This window comes from Rhea pennata, chromosome 1, assembly GCF_028389875.1.
Source record: "Rhea pennata isolate bPtePen1 chromosome 1, bPtePen1.pri, whole genome shotgun sequence".
Classification (NCBI taxonomy): Eukaryota; Metazoa; Chordata; class Aves; order Rheiformes; family Rheidae; genus Rhea; species Rhea pennata.
Window position 1 is genome coordinate 113,280,304 of NC_084663.1, and position 19,448 is coordinate 113,299,751.

Below are 19,448 nucleotides of genomic sequence, written 5' to 3' on the forward strand. Positions count from 1 at the left end.
AATTGCTTCTTTACAGAATTTCAGTGGAGCTGATTTATGAAGCAGACCATGATGAAATTTAGAAGAACAATTGCAATACAGACTAATGATGTTAAGTTGCAATAGTGCCTTATATCAAGTTAGTGTGTATCATATCATGTCAGAATCTAAGACAAATTACTATAGATTTTCTCAAAATGAAAAATCCCATCCAGGAAGAAAGACATTTATAGGCAAGTTCAAGATAGAAAAACACTGTAGCATTTGAAAAAGAAGTGGTAGAATATTCCTTACAAGAATATCATAATAGAGTACTGAATTTCAAGTAGGAATAGGAACACTTTCAAGGGTAAACTTGAGATGTAATAAGCTTATTTAACAAATGAGAAATATTAACATTCAATCCTAGAAAAATAGGCTGATTTCAGCTGTAATCACAGGGGTAAAATTAGTTTAGTCACACAATAGCCATAGAATACTGAACTGAGACAGCTGGACAGGCTAACGTTATGACTATGTGAAGACTTAAGAGAAGAGCAAAGTCTCCTTCATTAGGCTTCAATAAGAACTTATCCCATGCTGTGGAGCACCTGAAGCTATTAGAGTAGTATAAATGACTCCACTCACCTCCCCCCTTCCCCAGAATTCTGAATGCTTTTAATGTGATTTTTGAACAGAAAAAAAATAACCTTAGAATTGTAGTATTATTATATGTTATTAAAAACACTTTACAGCTTTCCCACAGTGATACACACTTTTAGAAAATTAACATGAAACCTTCAGACCTTATTGTAATGGAACTCAGTTCTACTCCTCTTTTACATAAGAAATCCTTTCTCATATGGATATATTCAAGTCTATTGTTATGAATTTTGAGCCCCTGTTCAAGTGTGAGACTTAGTTAATGCCCTTAATTAACTCATAAGAACTCAAATTAAATTGTGTGAAATATCTTGCTTCCTACCATTTTTCATTTAATTAATTTCAATTAAATTTTTACAGTCAAAAGAGAATTTGGGCTGAAGTTGATAAATGGTGATAAACATTAAAATGGGAGAATTTTAAGTGTTTGGTTTTGTAAGACAAATAATTGAATGATATACAAAATTACTGCTTGTTTATTCTTAATGTCTTACCGAAGAAAAATCTGTGCTTTATCATATTTATCATGTGCTTTATTATAACAAATCAATAATAGATCAAGGGACAAACTTGAAGAAGGCGGCAAATAAACTAATTCATAACCAGGATTCCCTTTCCCTAGGTGAAGCTGATTGAAAGAGGAAACAAAGTAAGCTTCTAACTTTGACTGAGTGTATTGAAGAGGAGGTTTCATATTTAAAAAGTCATTTATAATGAGAAAATTCAATACTAGAAGCTGCCTTTAAATCAGTTCTGTTGCATCTAAATCACATCCCTGTTTGTTGCAAAAACAAATTGTATAGACTGTTGTATATAAGCATGTACTTTAGACAAAATCTCAAGAACTGATATCTCTTATATTGTTCCAGAGAAGCTATTCTTCAAAGAGTTTTTAAAGCATTTTTTTCCCCCCAATCTTTCTAAACGTATCTTCGATGCTGAGGTCCTTTTTCCTCATTCCAGCAAAATAAAGAGTATTTTTTTTTATTAGCTACCAGAAAGTAAAGATGTATTTGATTAAGAAGTGCTGTTGGAGAAAAGGTAGCTTGCATGTAACTACCACGCTTAACTTGACTATTTTAAATGCTATTTCTTTCCCCCCCTTCACTTTTTCTTTTAGCTTTCTGTCAAAGGCACCTAAACTGTAAATCATCCTTGCTGATTTGTTCTCCAGAATCTGTTCTCAATGGAATACCTACATTTTTGTATCTCCTTGCCCAAGGTTATCTCAAGGTAGGAAATCTGTAGTGTCAGAAATTCGATTAGTTTTTCTTGATGTTATCAATATTGATTGTCATTAATTCTATCTTTCTAGGGTATTACATAACTGTTTGGTTTGCAATTTGCATTGATAATTTTTTTTTAAACAAATAATCAATACCTGGATCACCGCATTATCCTTCAGTTGCCTATCCTTCACCTTACTAGAAACATTTTATTCTCTTTATTACACTGGGCTTCTATTTAATAATTATTACTGATTAATAATTATTTCCTGCATAATTTCTTGCATAGAAAGGTTCCTATGCTTTGAATAAAGAAAGCCTCACTGTTTAAAAAAAAAAATCAAAACTTTTTTTTTTTTTTTTTTAATCTTTTGGTCTTTAGCTAGTTCCTTTATATCCACAATAAACTCTCACCCTTGGAATTGCATTTGAACTCTCAGCTGAGGTCACTCAGTTACAGGCAATACTTCTGACTGTCTGCTTAGTCCTAACTGCCTGAATGAAGGTGCTTGCCATTGACAGAGATAGTTATATCTATCCTGGCCAAATCAGAAGAAACTACCATTGTGCACCACAGCAGAGTTCAGGAGTCCAAGTGTAAAGCTTCGATCCACAAAGAATTCAGCTGTATTAAGAGAGAAGGAAATTTCAATCTGTGAACAGGGTGTTATTCTCCTGAATGGTTTTCCATTGTCTTGGCAGCAAACATATACAGGAAAGCAAAAATTATGTGTGTAGTACTTACTTTCACCACACCAAAGGATAGCAGCAGAGGCCCCTTTACTGTATCACCCTCTCAGCGTACCAGGCAATAAAGTTAAGACAATCTAGGATAGCTAGTAGGAACATGCAAGCGTTTTCCAGTCATTATAGAGTCAATATTGATCTTGACGGAGATCTTTTAGGATAGCATTAGAAGTACGGTATTGGTTTCTGTATAATGCTTGCTCTTCATGGCTGCTTTTTAAATTTTACCATTCAAATTCAGAGCAACATGTGATGGCATAACTCAGTAGTAACATATACTTATCTCTGTATAGATTCATAGATTTTTAATCTAGAAGGAAACATTTTGATTATCTAATTTGCATATCAGGCACATTTATCTAGAGATGCTAGAATTTCATCTTTAAAAAGACATTCACAGTTCATTTAAAGATATGTTTTGACAGACTGCATCTTCAGATATTTTTCCCCCAGTGACTCATTACCCTTCGTTCTTCACCGAGTAAACAAAGAGAAACACTCAACTAAACAATACATCTTAGGATTTGGGTTTTAACAGAAAACCCATTAATATGCTTCATTAAGCAGAGGATGAGAAGAAAACAACTTTTTTTTTTTTTTTTTTTTTTTTTAATCGATAGGTAAATAATTTCACATATGCTTTGCTTTTTAGCTCTGCTGGTACAGATAGTGTTTAAACAATCTAAACAGATCTCAAATGACTGACAACAGAGATTCTTCAGAGAACCTGAAGGAAACAGGGAAGAGATCTTGCATGAGAGCAAAGAAAGAGATAAGCTGGGATCCACCTTAGTTCCTAGTAACATAGTATAAGCTGCCCATTAAGATATAGGTGTACTATTAGACTTAATCCTGTATACATGCACACCCATACCACGATGGTTGTCTTTCAAGAGTCACTTCTCTTCTAGAAACAGTTTCCATGATTGCCACGGGCTGAACGCTCATATTATTTTTCAGTACTGAATACAGCTGATAAGCAACTCAGAATCACCATTTTTTCCCCCTGTATTTTACATATGTGGAACAAAATCTCTTTTACAAATAAGGAAAACTAGTTTGCCCATCCTTATTTTTTCAAAAATTTTCACAGGTCTGAGAAAAATGATCTACAAAGAAAACATGGAGCTCTAGTACAGGAAACATAAGCCATGACAGTAAAGACAAAGATCAGACCTAAAAACTCTAACCAAATTATTTTCTAATCATATGTACCAAAATTGGATGAAAATGTTTTCTTCTTGTCCTTAGAAAAAAAATATTAAGATCAAGACAAAGTCAGAACTGTACGTTTGGGTAGTGAGCAAGTCATTCTATGAAAATGTCAGCTGCCTTTCTAAGGAACATTAAGGAAAATCACTTCAGTAATACAATGAATTTAGGATATTAATCAGTTTTGAAATATTATTACACAAAATAATTGACGTCTGGTTACCAAGATGCTAGACAGTGAGTTTAAACAATATATCTCCTACTTCTGATGCTTGCAAAAACTTGTTGAAACAATAGGGAAATTAATAAAATACTAGTATAGTGCAGTCATTTCTCTTAGTAGCATTTAGCCAGATAAAATCAAATGGTAAAGTTGGTTGTCTACAGGGATCTATACTACTATCTAATGTATTTAGGTATCTATACACAGTGGTCCATTCACCTGTGTTTAGGAAAAAAAAAAAATGTAATCAGATCCAGATATTTCTATCTATCTTCTTTAAACACTAAGAGGAGATCTGAAAGGGATCTTTGGAATGTTTTAATGTCACATTGTATTCCTCTTTCCCTATTCCTCTATTCTCCATGTCACTGTAAGAATATAGGGTATCTGAATTTTTCTAACCATTAAAAAAAAAATGCTGAGACAAGAAAGCCCCAGGTGACAGTACACCAAGGCACACTCTTCCGAGCTTCTGAATTGCATATGAATGTGAATTGCTAGAAAACATGTTAGAACTTTCTTTGGAAAGAACTATTTTCCATTAAAATTCTCACCTCAGATTTACCACCTGGCTTAATTTTTCTTTATTTAAACACTCCTGGTCATACTGGTCATATCTTTTTTTTTTTCATCCTCAAAGCTTGCTTGCTAGTTATGACTATAGAGATTTTTAGAGATCAGAGGATTTGTATCACTCACCTTATAAGATGATTCATTAATGCTTTAAGTTGGATCATAGTTGACAGGCTTTTATGCACACATTTTGGAAATTTGCAAAGATTTCTAGGAATTCACTCTTCTGATGTAACTCCCCTTTCCTCCTAAAATTTATTGATCTTAATGTTTTGATAAATAATTATTTTCTATACAAGACAATCAAATAAAAACCAACTCACAAAACTAACACTTTTCAACATATACTAAGTTATGTTGCTCAATAGTATTTACAGGAGTTTTTTCACGTTTGGGGTAGAAGTTTACTTTCATCTTCTTAGACATCAATGAAAGAATATTCGACCTGTCAAGGAAGCTCTTTCCTTGATACCAGCTGTCCAGCTCTTGACTGCTCTTGCAAAACGTACAAACAGAAATAATACATATACGTGTGTATACATGTATGTATATGAAAATTGTATGTACACATATGCCTGTATATGTGTATGTATATACACACACAATTATCTGACATTTGGTTTAAGTGCATCTTGAGTACTATAAGCAGGCAAAAAACTGCTTAATACAAGTACTATTGTAATGCTGCATTTTAAAAAAATTGAATTTGAGTGATACTGAGAGATTATACACCTGTTTCTAAATACCTGGGAAGCAGTAATTATGATTAAATGTTCTTCTAGTGGTTTGACCCTTCTCTCTAAAATTTCAGAGATAAACCTTTTATTTATTTATTTATTTAAAATTCATCAGCTGAGAATTATTAAACAAACATCTGTGTGCAGCTATATATCTGTGTCAAGGAGCATAAATGATAGCATGCACAACAGAAGTGTTTTGAACTGGTGTAGCTTGGCAGAATGAATAAAAAAAATACAACATTCTGTTACCATACAACAGAATCTCTCCTTAAACTAGCTAAGTAGTTCTAAATTAGATGAAAAGTAGACCAAAATCTCTGTGTATAGAGGTCATTTAAATACTTTTGAACGCCTGACTAAATATCCAGATACAATTTTGCTCAAATGATCAATTTGCCATAAATATTATAAAACTGCAATTCTACCTAAATTAAAAAGGGCAAAGTTGGAAGAACAGGTTAATTTTGAAGTTCACTAGACCTCATCTGTGATGGAGATGCAAAGCTGTATGGTGAATGTCTGCAGGAATCCTTCAGACTTCAGAAACGCTAGCCGCTCTGTAATAGGTCACCCATTGTGGATTGCTTTGCACTGCCTATCAGAAATTCCTGTACCTATAAATTCTGCAGCCTTTCTCACAGAAAGCTTATGCTCTGCTTTTCCTGACGAAAAAAAATGATTATTCCAATCAAGAAGGATACTGACATTTAAAATAGACCTGAAATTTAGCATATTTCTGAATAAACTGGGAGCTCTGGACTATCACTACAGTTCTTTAATTAAATTTTGTAGCAACAGCTTACTAAAGAAAGAACACATATGGATGAACAGAGCATTTCTAAACCTGCCATTGCCTATTACCAGAGATCTATTACTGTAATTAGGGCAGAAGAAACTCATTTTGATCTAGAAATTCTGGATTCAGTCCCCATGAGAGAGTATCTCAGTAGAATGTTTCTTTCAGAGTTAAATACTCCCATAATTAAAATGCAATCTTTAAATATACAACAGGCATTTTTTCCCACCATTTAGGATGTGATCTTTTGCCATGGAAGCCAGTGTGTGTTGTGCTATTGTTTAGAGTGAAAAAGACATAGGATTTGCTGCAGTAAAAACAAGTTGAAGTATCTCCTCATTTAGAGCACTTAATACCATATATTAACTAATGCTTCCTTGTTTTTCTAATATTTCTAAGTATCTACTACATTTACTGAAAAATAGAAAAAAAAATCTATTCCTAGAAACTATACTATTATTAAAAAGTAGATAGAGGCTTTGATTCTTATTATAAAATATTTTAACTAGGTGTACACAATCATCTGAACTTCGGTGGCAGGTGTTTAATATAACATAAAAGAAATTACCAAGTTGACTTCAAAAAGAGTAGTAATAGGTTCACAAACCGCTTCTATGTGAAGACAAATAATTATAAATTTCAAGAAACATACTGTTAAATTGACACAATTGTAATGACATCTCGGTAGGTGGCTCATATCATGCACTGTTTTATATGCTGCTAGGAGCATAATGGGAGCATTTGCACAATAGGCCTACACAAGGATGAGGTAGCATAATTGCAGCATCACTGAAGCATGAATACAGACTAATTACCAAAATTGGAACTGCTGAACTCATGCTCACATTTCATCTATCTTATTTCATTTACTTTTACATGCTGCTGTGGTCACAGAATTGCTGTGTTTGTTGTCTGAATATTGCAGATAATATCGTCCATTTGCTGCCTCCATCTTACTGTTCTGCTTCCTGTGCATCAGTGCTACAAGCAGGACTCCATTTTCTGTAGTGCTTCTCTCTAGTACTTTACTTCAGAATATACCATGGAAGGTCCATCTTTGCTTGCATATATGCAATATCTGCACATATGCATAAATATGCATATGTAATCTCTGTATATCCCATTTCTGATTTCTGGCTATACTCTTATTGTCAACTTGGGAAAGAAAATCAGATAGATACATAAACATTCAGAAATATGGGCCTTGTTATGTTCTTTAATATTTAGATTTTAAGGCATGCTGAAAGGGATGTTAAAGGGCTAAGGAATACACACCTTTCCAAGCAACTAACGTGATTTTTTTCAGCGAGTAGTAAATTGGCACCAAAAACATCACCAGATTTCCCATGTGCCTTTGGGAATATGAATCTACATCATCCGTAATTAACAAAACTATACTATTTGTTGTTGTATACATTTCAGGTTTCAGCAAAGACGTCAGCATTGTTCTCAACGAGTTCATCTGTTCTTCCATAGCCTAAACTTTAGCTATCTCGTCTGTCATTGTTGGTGTCTGTCTGAAGACTTCTTGAATGAAATAAACCACAGACTAATCTGTCAACAAATATAAGACTATGTACTGAGTCAACAGAAAGATGCTTCTTAGGGTGTAAACATTAAAAGGATATAGAAGAATTGGAGATAAAAATCAAACCTAATGGAAGAATCAGAAGCAATTTAAACAGCTTTAAGTTAATAGTTGGATATGACGAAAATACAGATCAGGTGATGCTTCCCACTGAAGGTTCACGAAAAATGAGTTCCCTGTAAATGAGCCATTTACACTGAAGAACAACAAAATGAAACAATCACAACCAAAAAAAACTGATCTAATACGAAAGTACAATTGCCATTTCTATTATACCTGCTCAAGCAGCAGGAGGAAAGAGGCAGAACTTACTGTCTGTTAATAACAATGCTGATGAATCCGATCAGAGCAGCAGTGCATGCAGCTGCAAAAGGCGTTTCTGAACACAGCCAAATACTCCATTCAATTAATAAGATGATCATGAATATTATAACCCTGTTAACATTAATTGTTAATGAAATTGTAATAGCTAGGAGAGGAAGGTAGTTACACCACAAAATGCCTCTGGCACTGGGCGTAGGTGGTCATGCAGAGCCTTAGGTGCTGATGCTGGGTTAGCGCACAGGCACTGCATGCAGTGGGCTGTGGCAGGATTTTCTGTTTTATTGTTTGCCACTGGTTAAATATTATTGTATGGTAATTTTTGCACTCTGACTTCTGGCATTTCTGCTTTGCTGCTTCAGGTCTCTGTTTGTGTATCGCATTGGATTCTTCTTCCTATTCCCAGTGTGAGAATACATCACAAGTCTCGGAATGGGGAGGACAGGGTGGAATTCTCCTTTGCCTGACCAATTTCAGTTTCTTTGCTTTGGGCTAATCTTGGGCTTTCTACAAGACTTTTTGTAATCTCTGTTGTTACAGATTTCAGTCACTGCCAGGTCTCCTGCAGTGATTCATCCTTCTATAACTAATCTTAGATCATGCAACTCCTTCTGTTTTACCTTTTTTGAATTTTGCATTTAAAAATCCACTTTTTATGTCTCATTTTATGTATAATCTGTTTTCTATATTAAAATTTCATAGTTCTTCTCCTCTTGCTGTAACTACAAAAATATCTGCTTTAGAACCAGGTGAAGACTGTCTTCCTGTCTTCCTTTCTGTTATTATTAATTGCTTACAGATATAATGAAAGGCTTCCTTTAACTTTCTCTGATCCTTCATCACGTATTGAAATTCTTTTAGCTATGATGGATCTTTAGAATCTCTATTCTCCCATTCTAACAATGTTTTAATGGATATTTAACTTATGATAATCTTCAGAAATTGCTCAGGACCAAGCATGATGAAGGTCTATCTCAATTAGTGATAACTTCCGCCTGATCTGCACTGCAGTGCAACTTTATGTAAATAATCACTCACCAGAGAAGAACTGAAAGTATTTTTCCTCAGTATTAAATAAAATGCAGAATTACATAATTAATTATATATTAATTAATAATAATTACATAATTATATAAAATACAGAACTAATTTACAAGGCAAAAGGTGAACGAGTGGGTAACTCTACCCTTGTGGCTAGCAGAGTCCCTGCCAGTGCTTTTTAAAAAGTTGGTTGTAAGTGTTTCAAGGATTAGAAGTTAAATATTTTCCATCTTATTAATTATTGGATATACATGCCTTAATGGATGTAAAATTATTCTATTTGACTTTTTGTACCTCTATCTTGTTAATTACAAATTGAAAATTAGTAATTTGTATTGTAATTTGCATTACAAACACTTTAAAATTATACCACAGAAATACAAGACATAAATGGTGGTCTTCTGGAATAAAAGGAAAAATAAAGAATGATGAAAAATATATGGCTATTGGCAAGCAAAAAGGAGTCAGATTTTCAAAAATCATTAGTTCCACAATTATTACTTTCATTATTGTTTCTTAGGACATGAAAATGTTGTTGCATCTGTCAGTGATACTTTTGAAGCAACAGGTAAGGATGTATTTTCTTAGCAGTAAATGCTAAATAATGTCAGACAGCTTAGATCTTAAAAGCAAAAAAAAGCAGTGGGCAAATGACTAATTTACCTTTGAATAATCAAGACACGGTAATTCAGCACTGTTTTGCAGGGCTCCATGAGGAATCAATATCTCTTAAACCCCAGTTTTGTCTGTCTTTTTTTTTCCCCCCATTATCATTGTTTCAAAAATTCATTTCTACTTAGTTAGGCTGAAACACAGCCTTAGATGGCTGTGTAAATCTAAAATTTAAGATGAATTTAAGAAAGCTAAGCTTTAACAGTCTTAGATATTTTGCTGGTCATGCAGCTAAAGAATAAAATATAGTATGCTTATAGTCATCACTAGTTTTTCAAGATGAGCTCAAAAAAATGGCTAAATCAATAGTTTGGACTCTGGCTCATGAGAACATTTTCCTCAGTGAAAAATATGGACATTAGCATTAACATACAAAGGTGAAATGGATCTCCATGTAGAGAAGAGTATAATTTGGATTTAATTGCACATCTTCGAGAATGATTATGTTATTGGATTTTACTTTCCAGACATTTGCATTTGGCGATTTGTAATAAATAGTTGCAAATAACAGAAACTATACCTTATCAATCTCATGAATGTACTAATATAATCCAAAATTTGAATGTATTTTTTTTAATCTTCTGGAAAAATTAATTTTAAGACAGATTTTTCATATGCTGAATCTTGTATTCTGCACAAACAAATAAAGAAAGTATCTACTACATGTACTTCATGGAAGAAATAAATAGTTTCAAGCTATTTTTAGGTTATATGTATAAAGAAATAATTATAAAATTTTCATATGTCATTTCAAATAGCACATCAAAAAATGTCAACATCATAGTAGAAGCTGGCACTTTTGGAAGGAAAAGAAAACAGCTATATGGGGTATGTGGGTTAATGTCATGACAATCATTACATTATTTGTACTAATTTTGCAGATAAATAGGCTTCAAATATAGCCCATTTTATGAAGTCTTGTTAAAAATACAGGATAATCTCATGCTGGCTGTTTAAAAAAAGCACAATAATTAGGACACAGTATATGGTTCTAGACAAACGAGAATATGTCTGAAATTTTTGAAGCTCTCAAACACATTTTTCAAGTCTCTTTTTTTAAGACTTTGTTCCCTATATCATCATTACATTTTTCACTCTAAATTTATATAGGCAAGAAAGTCCAAGTCAGAAACCTTCCATGACCCAGTCATTCAAGTACTGCAGTAGCCAAAGAAAAAAAGAAGAATAAAAAGTCTTATTAAACAATGAGAATTGCTCTGCATACACAAGGCTGGGAGACAGCATTATAATTCTGTGCTAAAAAGCATCATTGGTGTTTGCTGCAATAAAATAGACCAATTTTCCTCGCTACTCAACATCCAGAAAAGAGAATTTGGCTTTTGATGGTACTTTATTCAAAATAGCAAGTACTCCCTTCAAAGCAATGAAATATAATCAATACCTACATAGCAGAATATCCAAATAGCACATCACCAATCTTTATACAGTATCATTTCCTCAACTAAAGGTAAGTCATTTCCTAATCAGTAGAGCAAACAATCAGAATTAAAATGCAGACCAGCAATTTTACAAGTCTCAAAGAGCAAGCCTAAATAATAATAACCTAACTGTGAACTACCACAGTTCTCCAAGAAAAAGATACGGTCTTAATTCAGAAGAACATCTGGACACTCAAGGAGATAGAAGAATAACTTAAACCAGACAATTATCTCAAATAAAAAAAAGAAGAGAATGAAAGCTATTGCCTTAAGTTAATGGGAACCACGAAAGATCAAGTAAAACTGAGCCTAGTACTGTAAAAAAGATGGTAGGAATAGCACTGTAATATACAACATCCTGCCACTGGTTCAGGAATACATTGTGATGATAAACAGACATTGGAAACTAGCTCTCGCACATAATGAACAAACTCCTCTTGATATTGCTTGTCTTTTTATTCTGACCCTACCACCTTCTCCTGCCCGAATTTACAATGCTAACAGAACTTGTGCTACAATAATATCTCACTGAACTAAATAGAGAAACTGGCAGCATCCCATCAAGTGACCTTGGTCAGGGAGAGCAACTACTCTCCACAGCTCATTGAAAGATAAGGGGGAAAAGTTAACAACAATTTCATTTTTTTTTCCTTTGAAATGGAAACTTTTCATAGGATTGTGGATACTTTCAATAGATAACACATTTTGCAAATCAAAAAAAGGAGTTAGCAGTGGTGAAAAGACCTCCTTACAAAACTTATAGTACAAGAATTCAGTTTCTCTTTGTAAAACATTTTCTTCTGAAAAGAAGTTAGCTTCTGAAAAGGAAGAAAGAGGAAATAAACCGATCATTCAACCTAAATCATTTTTTTTTTGCTTCAGATTGTGAAAATTCTGCAATCAGCATGTTCTGCAAGTAACATTCTGTTTTATTCACACATAACAGTAGTATTATCTAAGTTAAGGAAGAAATGATTTTCCAATCCCAAGCAGAATTTTGAAGTATTTATACATTTGTACTGGCAGGTGGAGGGGAAATGAGTTCAATGCAACTTTTCTACAATTTGATGAGCTTTATTAAGAAGCACAGCTTATTAGGATGACAAGATCCTTAAAGGACAAAATGAAGTCCTTCTGTACGTCTAGATACAATGTGGATGCATGGTCGAAATTGTATTTTCCATAATTACTCATTAAAATGATCATAGATAAACTGAATGGGAAAAAAGTGTCCTTGCCTACATTTATTTTAGACTAAGATATTTTATCTTGTATTTGATGTGAAACTTCTTCAGCAAGGCACACTCTCTTTGTTTAATCAATAACAAATAAAATGCACTGTGGTATAGAAGACATACGTAACATTTACATCTCACTCCATCTGCATATTAAAGATTTCTGTTGGATTACAGTAATCACAGTAGTATTCAACTAAAACTTGCATGAGGGCATACCTGTGAATAATAAGGTGAGGGATCATTTGAATCTTATATGCTATTAAAATAGCCTGAAAGGGGAGTGGGGACTTACTATCTAGAACAAGAGGTTAACTGTGATAAAAATCAGTGCTAAGGGATTTTACCTCCCCAACAAAACAGAATTCTTTTATAAAGAAAATTGGGTAACAGCAAAATAAAATCCCCAGGCAAATTCTTATCTGTATTGAACTACATTACGTGAAGGTCAATCAGTAGTGAAGGGAGCAAATAGAACTGTGGTCTACAGGGGGACAGAGACACCACTACAATGGCCTTGCAAAAGGCAATCTGAAATTGCAGCAAGATATTTAGGTCACAGCAGCAGAAGAGAAAAACTTGACTTGAAATAACAAATAAAACTTACAGGAAGAACTATGATGGATGAGGCACAGTAATTACATCAATGCACTGTTTGAATAAGCCCCTTAATGTCTTTATTTTTGTCAAAGGAATTAACTGATAAAAGTCAAATGCTGCATCAATAAAATATACTACACACTACATATTGCTTGTGGTTTATAACTGAGTAGCATTCAAAGGCATGAAATGTGACTGTAGCATAAGAATAAAACATTATTATTATATTTCCAGTGTTGGCTGGCTGAGTTATCTTCATCTCTCACAAATACTCTTCCAAAGCTCCTCTTATAAAAGGCTCGCATGATTTACTACAGTTTTAGCCTAACTCTCTCTGTAACTGCACGTACTAACTATAGTTCTGAAGCACATCTCAATGAATTTAACACCTACTTAGGAATACTCCAGCCAGAAACGAATAAGCTAATACTTCACATTCACACTTTTTATCCAACTTACACTTGACGTTGTCCCTCTGAAGTCAACAAGATACATGTTACCTTGGTAGTCTTCATTCCCTAAGACATAGAAGACCTGGTACACACATGCAGTCTTCCTCTCTCTCTCCAGAACCCACTTCTTGCTTTAGTTTCATGGCTGCTCTTTCAACTATTCAAGCTCTTTGCTCCTAGTTCTAAGAAAATTACCCATCCAGCTGAAAATATCCTTCCCAGTCCTATGGGATATAGTAAGCCAAATATTTCTCCACAGACAGTCACAAGATACACCTATATCCACAACAGTACTGCCCATTATAAAAGTTGTAATTATCTGTATGCTCTAATTATCTGTATCTGTCAACAAATCCATAAGTATTGGTCTTATGAAAGCTTTATAGAACAAGCAGAACCATTATATCAATCTAGGCAGATGAATACAAACTTCATAATTACCAAATCAAAATCTTCCATCCTTGACACAAATGTTAATGCTGTGTGACATTTTCCCTAAATTTACTCTGATGTTAACACAAGATGACAACTAACAGAAAATACGATGTAAAGATGAACCGGCAATCCCTTCTTGTATTTTTCCAACACATGCATGCAAGTCTTCACTAGACCAAGTGTTTCATGTATATATATATTACTTGATTATCAATATGGATAGCATCTCTTTAAAGAACTATCTTTACTGCTACAGGAGGAGCCCAAAAATAAGTGGAGACTCTTGACAGCACCATTCACAAAATATCTTCAATTGCTTTAATAATACTAGGTTTGAATTTACTATTACTTTTAATATGGCTGGAGTTAACTTATTCAGCAGGCTATTAAGATATGGTTGACATAATAGTAGTCCATGAAGTTACTAGGCCAATTATTTTTTTTACTGCTGCATTGCTTCTTCAATGAACATAATAACTAACTTACAACAGTATTCATAATAACTTTGAGGCATTTGTGGGAAACGATAAAATTATAACTCTGTGCTGGTTTTAGAATGCCAAAACACAAATATTTAGCCCACCATCATCTGGAAACCCTTACTGCATTTTGATTTCAAAGAATAAATTTAGACTCATGCTGGACTTGAGAAATTCAGCCCTGAACACTCAACAGGGTTAATGCAGTGAGTCACCTCCACATAAGCATTCATGTCATTGTAGTTCGACACAGCTATTGCTTTTCGTATAGCATACTGAAGAATAAGCTACATCTACTCTCTGTTAAGCAAAGTCTTTAAAGTACTGTTCATACTGCTTTGCAAGCTAACCAGCTCAGAAAGTACCAATATTCAGCACATCATCGTACTAGTAATTCTCAATCTACTACTCTATCCAACTCCACCTAATTAAACATGTGCCTGTTCGTTACACCTGTATACTGTCCTCTGTCCATCCCGCAGGCATCTTAGTCAATAGGAGTACAGAACAACCATACCATTCAGTGTAATAAAAATATGAGTAACTCAAAGATTGTTAACCTTCTAGTGGCTGGGCAAAAGTGTTATCAAGCAGTTAGCAGGGCTGAAACTACTGAAAAAAAGTACAGAAACTTTGTGCTTAGTAGCATTGCTTAGTAAGTCTCTTACTGTTTTCTCTGCTGCTCAAAACTACATGCATCATATAATGAATCTTCTATTTGGAGTATATTTCTCCTACAAAAACACCAAATGTTTAAATGTTAATATTCTATATGACAAGGCAATAATCTGTTAAAACACTCTTCTACTAGTCCTTTTCCAAAATGGCATTCAAAAAATATTTTTTCTTTTCATACACTGAGACCTTCATCTTTGTTAATAAATGAGAAGCTCTAAGGTGGATAATTTTTAGAGAATATGAACATTTTTAATATATGAAAAAGAAATGTGGTGTTTTAAAAACCAATAAATCATTTTATAGCCTGCTGATGCACCAGAGACTTTGTTCACCTAATAATAAAGATAACATTTCCAAATGAATTCCCAACTTACAAACACTGTTTTTTTTCCTCCTGATTTGTTTTTTAACCTCACTTTGACAGTGCTTTCATGTAAGGAAAACCTCTTTATATTGCGAAAGGGAGATAAACAGGTCTTAAAATGAAAAGGTTATATCTTGCAATGAAATGTTATCAGACATTTTGCAGTGTAATACAGTTTTTGGCTTCAGCAGGTAGCAGTTGCTTTTGCAGTAAAAAGGCATGAGAACCATTAGAAACAGTTGAAAGACTACTTTGATTTATAGAACTAATTTTTCTTATTTATTCAGTGTTCATCTTATGGTGACTTTTTAAGCCTAAGGAGACAAGACTTACACAATCGTACTGTTCTGAGTTCCCGCCAGCAACTTCTAACTAGAATAACTAATTACCATTACATTAGAAAGGAGGATAAATTCTTGCAATGTTTGTGATCATCAGCTGCAAGTAGGAGGACAGAAAACTGAAGCAGTGTCCCCTTGGAAGGAGCCACCACCAGATAAATCTTGCCATCAGCACCAGCTGCAGCACAACACTGCTTCTTTTCCAGCCTGCACACAGCAAACACAGGTGAACAAAAAGAGCATAGTGGATGTAACAGATAGAGGAAGGAGCTGAGGCTGCAGTGAATGGAGGAGGAAGATTTAGGAAGCACATGGAGAGTTACAGAACGGAGTTACCTCCATTTCAGGGAGGTCCTGGCCTATCCTTGGGGGAATCTGGCTGTAAGATGCATCAGAAGAAGCTTTGGCAATTGCACTGCTAGGGCACAAGGAGAAAGGACACACACCCATGCACACACACACACAAAAAAAAAAAAATCAAAAAAATCAAAAAGCCAGGCTTTCGGGGAACTATTTGTTTATTGCTGTCGCTGTTGTTGTTGAGCTAGGCTCCTAACTTCAGAGAGTCTTCAAGATAGGCCAAGCACTTGGAAATTTGCTTATTTTCTGTTCCAGACAATTTGACAGTACAACTTACAGAGATCAAGTTCATGTGTACATACATGTGTGTTCTTTTAGATATATAAAAAAAAATGAAAACAATTCTTTTTGGTACTATTCCTACAGATGTTTGAGATGATGACTGTATAAGACAGTCAGGCTAATATTAGTATATAGTACAACACTTAACAGGCATCTGCACATTGTTCTGCTTACATATAAACAAGTAGAAAATCCATCCTCAAATATTATCAAGAAAATTCTTAAAATTGCTACAAAAAGTGGTATCTACTCACCGCTTATATAATACAACAGTATCCTTTCCAAAAAGGATACTGTGTTCTCAAAATACAAGTATATGACTGGGAGACATAATTTAATAAATTCTATCTTATTTAAGAATAGCAAGGTCACATAAAGTAGCTTTGCTTTTTTTTTAATTTAAAAAGACGAAGAGGATATATTATACAGAATATTATGACAGTGAGGTAGTTTCACTAGATGAAAGAGGAAAGATCTAACTTGAACAGCAAAAAGCTCCTAAAGTCTCCCAAAGAACTTTCTAACAAAAAAAGAGCAGACATGTCTATAGGAATGATTTGAAATTACATTACTCAGCCTAGAACAAATGGTGAGGCAAAAGTTTGGAGTTTGGTTCAATTGACTTACCAATCAATTGGTTTGATCCAATTTCCTAGATTATGAGAAGTGTATAAAACCTAGATTTTTCATATGCATTGTTAGAAATTGATAGTAAGCATCCATTTAGGACATTACCCTTAGTATCTTCTTTTTAATTCGAGATTCTTTCTTTACAGAATCACACAATCACAGAACTGTTGAGGTTGAAAGGGACCTCTGTCTATCATCTAGTCCAATCCTCCTGCTCAAGCAGGGTCAGCTAGAACACATTGCCTAGGACCCTGTCCAGATGACTTTTGAATATCTCTGAGGAAGGAGACTTCACCTCTCTTGGCAACCTGTTCCAGTGCCCTGTCACTTTCACAGTAAGGAATTTTTTCCTCATGTTCAGATGGAGCTTCCTGCGTTTCCGTTTGCGCCTGTTGCCTCTTGTCCTATTGTGGGCACCATTGAGAAGAGTCTGGCTAAATCCTCTTCACATCCTGCCTTAAGATATTTGTAGACATTGATAAGATCCCCTTTCAGTCTTATCTTCTCCAGGCTAAACAGGCCCAGCTCTTGCAGCCTTTCCTCATAGGAGAGATGCTCCAGTCCCTTCATCATCTTAGCAGCCCTTTCATGCTGCTGCTCCCATAGCTTCATGTCTCTCTTGTACTGGACCCAGCACTCACTCCTGGCGTCACCAGGGATGAGTAGAGGGGGAGGATCACCTTTCTCAACCTGCTGGCAATGCTCTTGCTCATGCACCCCAGGAGACCATTGGCCTTTTTGGTCACAAGGGCACATTGCTGGCTCATGGTCAACTTGTCATCCACCAGCACTCCCAGGTCCTTCTCTGCAGAGCTGCTTTCCAGGAGGTTCACCCAGATCTAGGATCAGAATTTGTAGAGAGTAACATACTATGCAAACACCTGTTTTTTGTAAGCAGATAAAATATCTCTCATCAGACCAATTTACACTGTAATTTTAGCAGGCAGTCTCTGTCACAGAGCACTTCAGTCTACGTAACTGCAGAGTGAAATCCTGCCCTGCTAAAATCAAGGTTAGGATTTCTGTTCAACTAGCAAATCAATGAAAGGTAGATATGTAGGAATGACTGGATAAATATTTTAACTTCCACTTAAATATACATTCTCTACACATCCAGGAAATTAATGTAAATTATGAGGTTACCAATTTTGAAGACTAAGTCTTTCTCAGGATATTCATACAAGATCTTCCTTTCACTTTTATTTTTCAATGTCAGTTCAGCCTAATGCCGTCAATAATCATTAGTTTAGTAGTCCAGTTGTATCACTTGAACTTCACTATAGTTTTTCCTTACACTAGGCACCCACTAAAATCTTTCACTGGAATTTGATTTACAATTTAATATGTTAGAATAAAGTGGAATTACTAGACTCATGCAGTGTCACAGAAAAATACATATTTGAACTTGCACTTCAAATGAAATGATATGTTACCGAGACAAACTTCTAAATAGGAATGTTTGCCGATTATTTTGTTTGTCCTCAGTAAGCATAAATGTCTCCTTATGACATTTCTGGCATTGTTTTAATTTACTTATGGTTTTGTTTTGATTTTGAGTAAGACTTGGTTTTCTATAAAGAAATAAAGATTTAATTTCTGTGGTATACAAAAGGTAGTCTGTAATCTGGTAGTGTACAATAAACTCTTGTAGATCATCAGTCAATGACTGGCAACTGCAAGAAGACAATTATATTAAAAGGCAAGAAAAAATGAAAGTTTAAATATGGCATTATAATTATTTAGTAAAGAATTCTAGATTACTATTTTTATATATGAAGAAAAGATTTCTTATTACTTAATTATGATGTTATTTCATTTTTTCAAACTTGGAATTATTTCATTCCAGATACTAGTTTCTCTCATGTCATATGTATAGCAAGCACACACACAAAACCACTTAAACAGCACAAACAGCAAAACAACCTATAAATCTGAACTCCCTGCTTTTAGATGCTAAAAGAGCTGGAGCAAGAGCAAAACCTGTTATAAAGCTAGATGATGCTTGGAAGAGGGCAAAAGAATATTCAGACATTTCAGACATCAAATAGATTTGTTATTATTATTTCTGGCAAACTGTAGAGACATCGATCTGCACATCAGCTAAATGCATCACTGATGCATTACATCACCCAAAATACTATGATGTAACATGTCAAAATTGAATTAAACATTTTTTTGTTTGTTTCATGTAAATTATTAGTTTATTAAGCACACAAATAGAGGAACAAATATATGAGGTCACTGTTTTAAAATTAAATGACTTCAGGAAAAAAAGTCAGACAGTAAACCAAATCATGTCAGCGTACTTCCATATTTATGAATATTTTTTTCTTTCCTGAGATTGGAAGCAATTTTTTCTAAGTGTCCAGAGAACATAAAGCTAAACAGTTGCT